Here is a 10,623-nt window from a genome sequence, read left to right as displayed (position 1 = left end):
CATATTTCCGTAAATGTCACAGTGTTTAGATTAGACACCATGAAAACAGAGATGATCCTAAACTCTGCTAAGTTGAGGAAACAAAATAAACTTCAAAAATAGCAGCAGCTAAATAAGAATTATAATTGAGGAATCATTTTTCTTTTAAAAATCAACTAATATTATCTTCTTTGTTTCAAAATTACTCAACGTCAAAAACAATTAAATGACAAATAATATTTAAGGTAGGTGCACATTATCTTATATTCATAAAAACCATTTAAAGTGTTCAGGCAGAATTTAGTTTAGAGATTGCCCCAGAGGGGATTCTATTGCAAGTATAAAAATAATAATAAAAAAAATACAACATGTCAAAAATTTACTAAATGGAGATTGAAATTTCTATTGTATTACTGCCTTCCAGGCAGTCACATTTCTACATAATTGAATATTTTTCATTGTAGTAGCCAAGTTATCATTTTAAACATAACCTACAGAGAAATGTTACATGTAGTATTCTAGTCTCTTGTATTAGCAATTATTGCCAAATATAATAGTGATAATTTAATAAAGAATGACATATAAAAAGTTTGGGAAATGAAACTACAAAATCTTTCCTAAGAGCAGAAGATTCAAGGACTATTTTTAACCCAGTAAAGATAGCATCATCTTACCTCATCTCTTTGGCTAAAGGGAAACAATCATGGAAAAGACTTTCATTTCTTATATGACTGAAGACAAGACATTTTATTCAAATCAAGTTTAAATTATATGCATAATGCTTTTAAGCTTGACTGTTACTATGACATTATTTAAGAATGTATCATCAAAATCAATTGTAATTATATTATTTATTTTATATTATATATACTATTATTTTTTAAATTGAAGGGGTCTTATGAGTCATGTAGTCCAATAATATTGATTTACCTATAAGAAAGCCAATGAACTTAAGTCACTTTTATAAGACACAGAGTTAATTAGTGTACAGGACTACTGGAAATATCCCTATTAATTTGAAATTGAGGAGATTAGATGAGGTGATTTGGAAGCTGAACATAAAATACATAAAAGATAATGGGTAGGAGATGTGAGGAAGGATTACAGGATCATTTGAAATACAGAAAGCCTTCAAAACTTTGTCACTTTTTACTCCCTGACAAAACAAAAAAATCCACATTCTAATCTCTGGAAGCTGACAATATGTCATGTCACATGGCCAAGGAGGAATTAAGATTTCATATAGAATTTAGACTGATAATTAGTTAGACTTAAAAATAGGGTGATTACCTTGGATTACCCGGTTGGGCCCAATGTAATGGCAAGGGCTCTTAAAAGTGGTACAGGGAAGCATGATAAAGAGAACCAGAAAGATGTCAGTGTGAGAAGAGCTGGACCCACCCTTATTGGCTATGAAGACAGAGAAATTGTGCCACAAGCAGAGGAATGCAGAGAGTCTGTAGAAGACGGAAAAGGCAAGTAAACAGATTCTAGAAAGTACCTCCAAAAAAGAACTCAGCCAAGCTGACGCCGTGGCTTTGGCCCAGTAACTCCCATTTTGGACTTCTGAGCTCCAAACTGTAAGACAATAAATTTGTGCTGTGTTTAGGCATCAAATTTGTTTTAATTTATTATACCATCAATAGGAAACTAGTACAGGGATGAAAGAGAAGGTTGAGTTTAAAATAGATAATAGTTTTATATCTGAAGTGATAGTCAGAAAAAGAAAAATGAAATAGGCAGAAAACATGGAATGAGGTATTAAAAGTGCCTTTTAGCACTTTTGGTTTGAGGTAAAAAGAAAAATATAAATTCCCAGTAGAAAATAAGTTAAATGGTAATAATCTCAGATGCAGGTGTTAGAAGTGAAATCCAGGTATAGGCCTCCTGAATATTAACATGGAAGTGATACCTGGAATCTTAAAAGTAGTGCTTCTTTAAGGGAAACAGAAGAAAGCAGGGAACCAGGACATCAGATCATAAGTGGGCCTGGAGATGGAAATAGATATCTATCTCCATATATTTAATATCTATCTATATCTATATCTATCTATCTATCATCTATCTATCTATCTATCTATCTATCTATCTATCTATCTATCTATCTATCTATCTATCTATCTATCTATATCTTTCTAGTGGCTAGATAGACCATATGCTATTTCCAACAAATAAGAAAGTCACAATAGTTTTACTAATAAATTTTCTCAGTATAACTTTATTCCTAGAATAAAGCCATGATGTTCATCTGTGAGGAATAAAAAAGAAACAAGCAAAATGTATGCCTAACTCAGAAGTACGTTTATACCTGCAAAATGCCCAAATTGAAAAACACTGTGTTCACAATCAGAAGTGAAGAACTCATCAAAAGTTTATCAAGACTTCTAGCATGGGTTCTGTTAAACTGAGCTTCATATAACCTTGTAGTCATCTGTATGATATGCAAACCTTAGCTATATGCTTTACCTAATTTCTTCAGATATAGTAGAATGTCCAAAAATCTAAGTCCCTAGAAGGCTCCTCCCTAGAAATAATTTACAATGTTTAATATTTGTATCTATATGTATCCAAACAATGAATCCTTTCTTAATTTCCTCATTAGAATTTCCCAAGGAAATTTTTTCTCCAGAATCAGAGAAAAATACATCCTATTTATTATATTGCATTTATTACTAACATATTAAACTTAGACATTACTCTAAACACAATTAAGATCTTCTTAGAGTAACAAAAATTAAAGATGAATGGGCATGTAAACTAGTTTGACCAAATTCATATTTATGAATGACAATTACAAGAAACTGTTAAAGTCAATATAATACCTTTTTATTGTTTTTAATGCATTTTGTGAAATATTTTCTCAGCTAATACATAACACCTGTATACAAATAAGTAAAAACAAAACACTTTAATCATCTGTCCATTTGAGAATTGAAATTTAAAATAAAACTAAAACCAAACAAAATGGCTTTAAAACATATCAAGGCATGCTTTCTACCTGCTTCACTGTATTGGAATATAGAAACTTGAATCATATTTAAAATTAGTGTGAAAATTTTGGAGTGAGTGGCCCAGTGAGAAATTTCCCTAACATAGAAAACAAAGTATATGCTGAGTGACAAATTATAATAAGGAGATCTTTGGTTGTATGACAATAACGTGGAATCAAATAATAATTGAAAAGATTATTAGCTTGTAATCTCCACAAAGAAAAGAAAAAAAAGCATAGAGACTTCTGTATTCTTTTAGTATAGCAAAATGAATAGCATAGGTGTATTGATAGAGTAACCTGGTGTTGCCACATAGCAAAGGCCTTTATTTGCTGTATGATCTTCAAAATTATGCTCAACATCCATTTTATCATCTATAAAATGGGACTTATAAAAACCAACTTAACCCATTTAATGTGGGATCTAAGTGATTAAATGAATTTAATTAGGTAAACCTGTCATATGGTTAAACATATGACAAATGCTCACTACTAATGTTATTTCATAATAAGATAGTAACATTCAAAATATATTTGTATTCACTTACCTTATATACATGCATAATACATACATAAGAATTCTGCTATTTAATTTTAGCATTTAAGTTATAGTATGTTAATATAATTAACTCAATAAATCACTAATAGTATTACCCAGATTTTTATAAGGATTGGAAAAGTGTCTTAAAAACATCCTTCCTTTGTGAGTTCAGTTCAATTTTCAGAAATACTCGTGCTACCTGACTGCTTTTACTAAGGCAGACAGTATTAAACAGATTCTATTGCCTATTATCTGACTGGGGCTCTAGAAAAGACAGGTTCTTCCTGTCACATAGATTGAGAGAGTTTGATCATTATTAAGTAAAAAAGTTTAAGTAGGGCATTGGGTTAGCAGAACGACGTTGACACTTTACAGGCTTTAGTCAAATCTCCAATTGACAGAACACCTAGAAAAGTAGACGAACACTAATACAGCAACTGGGGATGGCTGACTTCAGGTTTGCAGTGCCAGGTTAAATCAACCCTTGATTTTCACCAAGAGGAACAGACAGCAGGAAAGAATCAGAGGTTTTAATTGCCTCTGGACTTTAATTGCTCCTATAATACTTTAAGCTGATAGTTAATGTACTATAAAATTCCTGTAGACCCCATATTAATTATTTTATGAGTTACAGTATTTTCAAAAATTTGTTTGGTTAAACCAGGTTGAATTTAGCTCAATGGGTTAAACGCTCTGCTCTTAATAACACTGCCATCTTATGGTAATAACCTAGAACTACACATCAGAGCCCTTGGTTATCAAGATTCTTCTTGTTTAAAAGATCTCAGCCAAAAAGGAGACACTGATTTACAATTATTAATTAAAGCAGAATAGACTAAACCCCTGGGCAAAGTAGTGCTTTCAGTTAATACTGTTGCATCCACATGAAGACTGCATTGTTTATTCTTTTGAAATATGGTCACATATGAAAAAGGGAGATTATGCACAAACTAAAGAATCACCTTTTATCTATATATGAAACATGGAAATAAAAAATTCATTGTTTTAAACTACTTGATTTTACAACTACTTTTAGCTGATTATCCCAAACTGGATTATAATTCTACGGAAGGCAAGCGCTTTTTTGTTTTTCTACTCCATGCAGGGTCTTCTATATTCTTAGAATTCAAATATACCCAATGGTAAATATCTATGTATTCTTTATCAACATTGACATTCTTGGATGCAAACAAACAAACAAAAATCATACCGTGTTTCCCCGAAAATAAGACCTAGTCTGACCATCAGCTCTAATGCGTCTTTTGGAGTAAAACTTAAATATAAGACCCCGTCTTATTTTACTATAATATAAGACCCCGTCTTATATAATATGATGTAATATAAGACCATGTCTTATGTTAATTTTTGCTCCAAAATGCGCATTAGACCCGATGGTCCAGCTAGGTCTTATTTTCAGGGAAACACGGTATTACCTCAAAATTTACTTTACTGATAAGTGTACTGTTTTTCTCAATGGGATCTCAGTAGTTTATGTCAATTATTGTATATTTGTGTTGTCATTCTTTTTTTCTCTCAGTTTCAAACCATCTCCACTCATCAAATTTTCAACCACATCATGGGGTCTTAAATTTCTAAAAAGTAGTCTCTCCTCTTAAAACTTTTCTTAAAAACTTTCTATCACTCTGCTTCTCTCACCAAATAATGCTTCTTTTATCTCCCTTCAGGCTTCTTGGAGATTTTCTTTATTCCATGATTGCTGTTTTTTTAAACCCCATGACCTCTTTAATCCACAGCACTTTCACTTTCCCCTCATCAGACTATAGAAGTGGATTACAAAAAGATCTCAAATATCCACCATAAAGATAAGCCCAGGGTAGGTCTTTTCCTGCACAGTCCACTACTTATTGGCCATTCTTCTTTTAGCCTTTTTTAAGCCATGCTCTGATGGTCTCTTTCCTGTATCTTTGATTTCATATTCTATTCATGCTTTACTCTATGTGATGCAATAAATAAATTAACTATGAAAAGAAAATTGTTTAATTTCAATCCCAACTAAAATCTTCTTCATAAAGCAGATTAACAATTTCCTAATATTATTGAAAAAAATAGATAACCACAATGTGAGAGAATGTGATGAAATTATATGCCTTGGTTGTTTTGGCATAGAGAGGGAAAAAATAAAAACAATAATTTCCACTGTCAGATGACATGTCCCACTCCACAAACTTGAATATTCCTACTAATATTTTGAAGCAGGTCCTTAAGAATTAGCAGTTAGCATCTCTGCTATTTCCAGTCAGCATGCATTTGGGAGGAAGTTTAGACATTTCTCAGTGAAGCTAGTTGCTTGTCATCCATGTGAGCACGCTGAAAACACCAAAGAAACATTTCAATTTTTGAGTTCCTTTTAAACGTGTGAAAAGCCATGCATGTCTCTTGATATGGTGGCACATTTTTTCTGACAAGAAAAAAAAAAAAAGACGGAGTTAGAAATAATAAAGAAAATCTTGGTATTCTTCACACAGATGCTAGTTTTACTCCTTTGGTGAAGAAAAAAGCTCCAAACATAGTTCATTCATCCCATATCTAAGAAATCATCAATGATCCATAAAGAAGTCTCATCATATGATGAAAATAATCAAATTATCTATAACAGAAAAATAACATTTTAAAAAGCCTTTTAAAAATAATGGTTAGGATTCATATGCTATATAACAGTGGTGTGATTTTAAAGATAATAAATTCTTCCAGCACTTGACTGAACTTGAGGTAAAATTATTAATTATTAATGTTTTGAGTTAAGTTTCTTGAGAGAAAACTGAAACTCAAATTCAGTATCATTAGACAAATATAAGTTTATTTCTTGGTTGACTGGGGAGAGGTATATATATATATTTGGACATGTGAAAAAGGTATTTTTTTTTTTAATAAAGGCCCTAGGCTATGGAATATTGTCTAAAAATAAGAGCTTGCTAATAGCTAGCAAACTACAAGAAAAGAATGAAATGAATGAATATGTGAATTTGCCAGTGCTATAATAAGAGGAAACATCCCTGCACACGTGGGTTGAGAATAATAAAGCTTTGTTTGTTTTCTACCAAAATAAATCTATAATCACTAGGAAAAATGAAGAAACTCTTCTCAGAGTTCTTAGAAAGATTTAGCAATAAAGAAACATATTCTTAATATTTTCCATGTTGACACAAAAAGCATAAAAAAATATAGCTCATCCCAAACATAGCTTGAATGAATTGAGGACAAAGAAAGAGATGCAACTTGAATTTAATTCAAACTGTCTTTGAGAATTCTGATATTCCTGAATTTAAAGCTGGTCTACCGGATTATAGGGAAATCTCACATTTCATATGGATTTTAGTGTTATCAAAATATAAAAGATAAATCGGTTCAAAAGATGATATATACTCATTGCCACACCAACACCTCTCAGAAATGTCAACTTTAAATCAGGGCTAAACAACAGTAGCCGTCATTCTAAAATTAAATCTGAGCAGAAATTTATTTATTTTTATGTGTATTATTTAGATTTATGTTTATACCTTATAAATTGGCCCTTATTAGAAATCAGAAGATAATGATACATGTTATGTGATATGTATGTGTATTTATGACATATATATTATAGCATGTGGCAATAACAAAGTTCTAATTGAATACGTGAGTATAATTATGTAAATTTTTAAATAGGAGAGCTTTAGCTTTAGATTTTAAAGCAATCAATGTAGCTATGGTAAGTCATGTTATTCTAAAAGTCTCTCTTCTCCAAAGTTCTGTCCCCAAATATATATATATATATATATATATATATATATATATATATATTTTTTTTTTTTTTTTTTTTTTTCATTTCTTGTGTGGAATCCCTTAGCTTCCATTACAAAATGTCGTTTAATCCATTACTTTCCCCAAGAAGCTTTCTGAGAACCCTCCAAATTTGGGTTAGAAGGAGTTCTTCCCATGTGCTTCCATTGTATCTTCGTACTTGTGTTGTCAAACACTTGTCACCCCACACTGTAACTGCCTCTTTAATTAACCTGTATCATGAACTATAAGGTGTGTGAAGTGAGGGACCATCCTTTTAACGCTCGTATGTTGGAGAGCGCACCTAACACACCGTGTGCCACATACGGCACTAGATGGTCAAATCTGTGGCTGGTGGAATTTCTTTTGAAGTCTCCCAGTGCTTCCTGCTGTAATGGATGATTTTTACTGTTTGAATTGCATCTCTCTACTAAGAACTTAAACCTCCTATGACAATAGAAAGTCATCTAGGCACATCTCCTCGTCTAGACTTTGGGACCAGGAGAGTCACGCGGAATGCTTCCCTCTTACAGACTGTTGACCTTCCACATGTTCCATTGTCCTCGTGTAGCCAGATCATTTGAAGAAGGCTGGTGTGGGGAGGTGAGGGCGCCTCTAGAACAGGGCTCATTGCCATCACTGGCACCCTGGTTCCACTCATTTATGGGGTGGGGGCGTGCATCCTGACCAGGCAGGGCAGCTCCCCCACGCAGAGGTAAAGACCAGGTGATTGTAGGACTGAGCTGTGTTTAAGTATTTAAAGAAAATCATATCTCCCATTTTGTACTCAAACACCGTCCTCTTTTGCACAGGCGAATACTTGTGATTATGTTCAATAATGGGCATTCTGCTACAAACAATGAAAACAGAATACAGAGAGAAAGTCATATATATGTATGACTTAAGTATTTGTTCCAGAAAACTATTGTTCAGAAAGATAAAATGAGTAGCCAATAAGTAACTGTTCTTTCCTTCAGAAAGTTCCTAAACTCTGGGAGAACTGCATGCTTATTTGGCAGTCATTTGTCCAGAAAGTTTGATCTCAGACTGTGGCTTCCCTGTGTTTATCGATCATGAATGATTGTGTCATAAGCTCCATAAGCTTTGCCGGATCCCAGCTAGTTCCTCTCTGAAAGATCCACCCCAAAACACTGGTGTCCAATATCCACTAATTAACTTTTCCACTTTCCTTCTTTTGAGAAAATGTCAAAAGGATACCCTCATTTAAGGCAATACATTTGATTTTCTCAGCCGATTGTTCTGTTCGCCTTTGTGGGGTGTCAAAAGTCAACACTTTTGAAAATTCAACATTCCTGGGGGAAAACTCTTTGTCTCCTAATTTGAAATATTTCACTCTTTGTAGTATTTTACTCTTTGCTCCATTCTGAAAGGAATGCAGCTAAGATTTTTTTAGAAATAAAGCAATGGAAAAATCAGGCAAAGTCAACGTGGAAGGACTGGAGCCATGAATAGGATCCAACGCAGTGATTTTACTTCCTGAGAACCACCCTCATTGGAGCTTGAAGGCTAATATGTAATTTCCTGTCATCAGTGCAGCCAGAGACAGCTCTCAATACAGAACCTCCTCCGTTATGTCCTTCATGCTTTTCCTCATGGCTACTAGTTCTGTCTCGCTTGGTCCTTCCTGCCCACAGCTCAACCTTGGGCTGCTCATCTGATCCCGTCCATGTAGGGTCTAATTTTGACTTCCACAACTAGCTGCTAACTTCTTTGATTTATAAGTGTGGCCCATTTGTTTTACAGGAGCTCTAGACTTGGCTAACATTTTCTGATTCTTTAGGTAATGTTTTGTTGTTTCTAATAGTAAAAACCAAAAAGCACATACAGTTTTTTAAGATATGTATCATTTCTGACCCTGCAACTCTATAATGAAACATGAAAATTACCAGACATTAGATCTTTATATATATATATTAGGACACTGAACTGCAATAGTATTTTGCTATGTTAGTAATTTAGTAATTGCTAGAATCTTCAATATGGGTTGAGTGTTTTTTAAAACGTACAAAAGTAAATACATGTATTTCACTATAGAACTCAGACACAGTGATTCAGATTTTTCAGATTTGCTATAATTTCAATATCTTTTGTTGTTATCATATCATTTTTTCTTAGATTCAGAAAACAAATCAACCATTAAATCAAGTTATGCGGTGGTGGTAAGAGAAATTAACAGGTGGAATTATGTTTCCATAGTTTCTAGAAAGGGAAATAGAGTCCAAAATCCAAGAAATCAGGCAACAGGGATGAGAACTCCATATAAGGGGAATAAAATGCACAGGATCCATACTGCAGGTAATGCTGAGTCTAGAAACTAATCCGTGTGAGAGGAAGTCAGGATCTGAAGAGCCTGAGGTCTTTTGAACCAGAAATGATTTTAAAATACACACACTGTCCCGTCTCTGTCATAGAGTCACATTGGCAATGTTGGTTACAGCACTAGAGTACTGGTGTGAGGGAACAGATACCAAAGGTGTTCTTAGCAAAACATTTGCAAAATGCATTTGTTTGATCTCATCCTGAATCAAAACTTCCTATGTATCAAAACCCAAAAAGTAATATGAAACCTAAAATAAGTATGATTTAACAAATTTTTTAAAAGTAAACTTGGGTAACTAAATTTATGAAATGAAGTAAAAATAATCATTTAAATTTTATGAAGTAGCTTGTTACAAGACTTATGGTAAGAATTTAAATAGATGTGTTGTATTTAAACAAGCATTTGTCCCAGAAAGGCAGGAGAGTGGAAGGGAATTGTAACTCATTGTTTTTCTCTTCCATGAGAGACCTTTGTCATTCATTCAGCCATTTACATAAATTGGGAAATATCTGTAGATATGCACAAATTTTTGTTTCCTTAACATTACAAGTATCATCCATATTTGAGAAGAGTGTAAATAACCATGTTTGATTTTAAATTAAAAGACTGCTTACATATTTATAGATAAATATCACTCATGTTTTATACTTTTAGACTTTAACTCAGAAGTATAAAGAGGCAATATAGACTTCTGTTAAGATATCATAATTCTAATTTCTTAGAAAGAATACTGCATTAAATAATAATAGTGAGAGTGAAGTGCAGAAAAAAAGCAAGGTGGAGGGTTTGGGGGCAAGAGAATAGAGAGAGGAATTTTAGGGTTAGAAATTTCATGCAGTTTGAAATATACTTTCTCACAGTTAACTTTTTCAGATTACTTGTAGACTGACTGAAAAATTGCAATAATATTACAGAGTATATGGTGCCCCAGTTTTTTTTTCTTTTTTCTCCATTATTGACACTTAACATTACTACAGTATAATAGTCGCAGTG

At 33.0% G+C, this 10,623-nt stretch overlaps 1 pseudogene; it reads left to right on the top strand.

The window, feature by feature from the left end:
* Nucleotides 1–1,297: 1,297 nt before the first annotated feature.
* LOC141570792 (NIPA-like protein 3) overlaps nt 1,298–10,623 on the top strand; it is an 88,876-nt pseudogene continuing 79,550 nt past the window's right edge.

This window comes from Rhinolophus sinicus, linkage group LG03 (genome assembly GCF_036562045.2).
Source record: "Rhinolophus sinicus isolate RSC01 linkage group LG03, ASM3656204v1, whole genome shotgun sequence".
In the NCBI taxonomy this organism is placed as follows: domain Eukaryota; kingdom Metazoa; phylum Chordata; class Mammalia; order Chiroptera; family Rhinolophidae; genus Rhinolophus; species Rhinolophus sinicus.
Note: the sequence above shows the minus strand (reverse complement) of the source record. Positions and strands in the feature narration are given on the sequence as shown.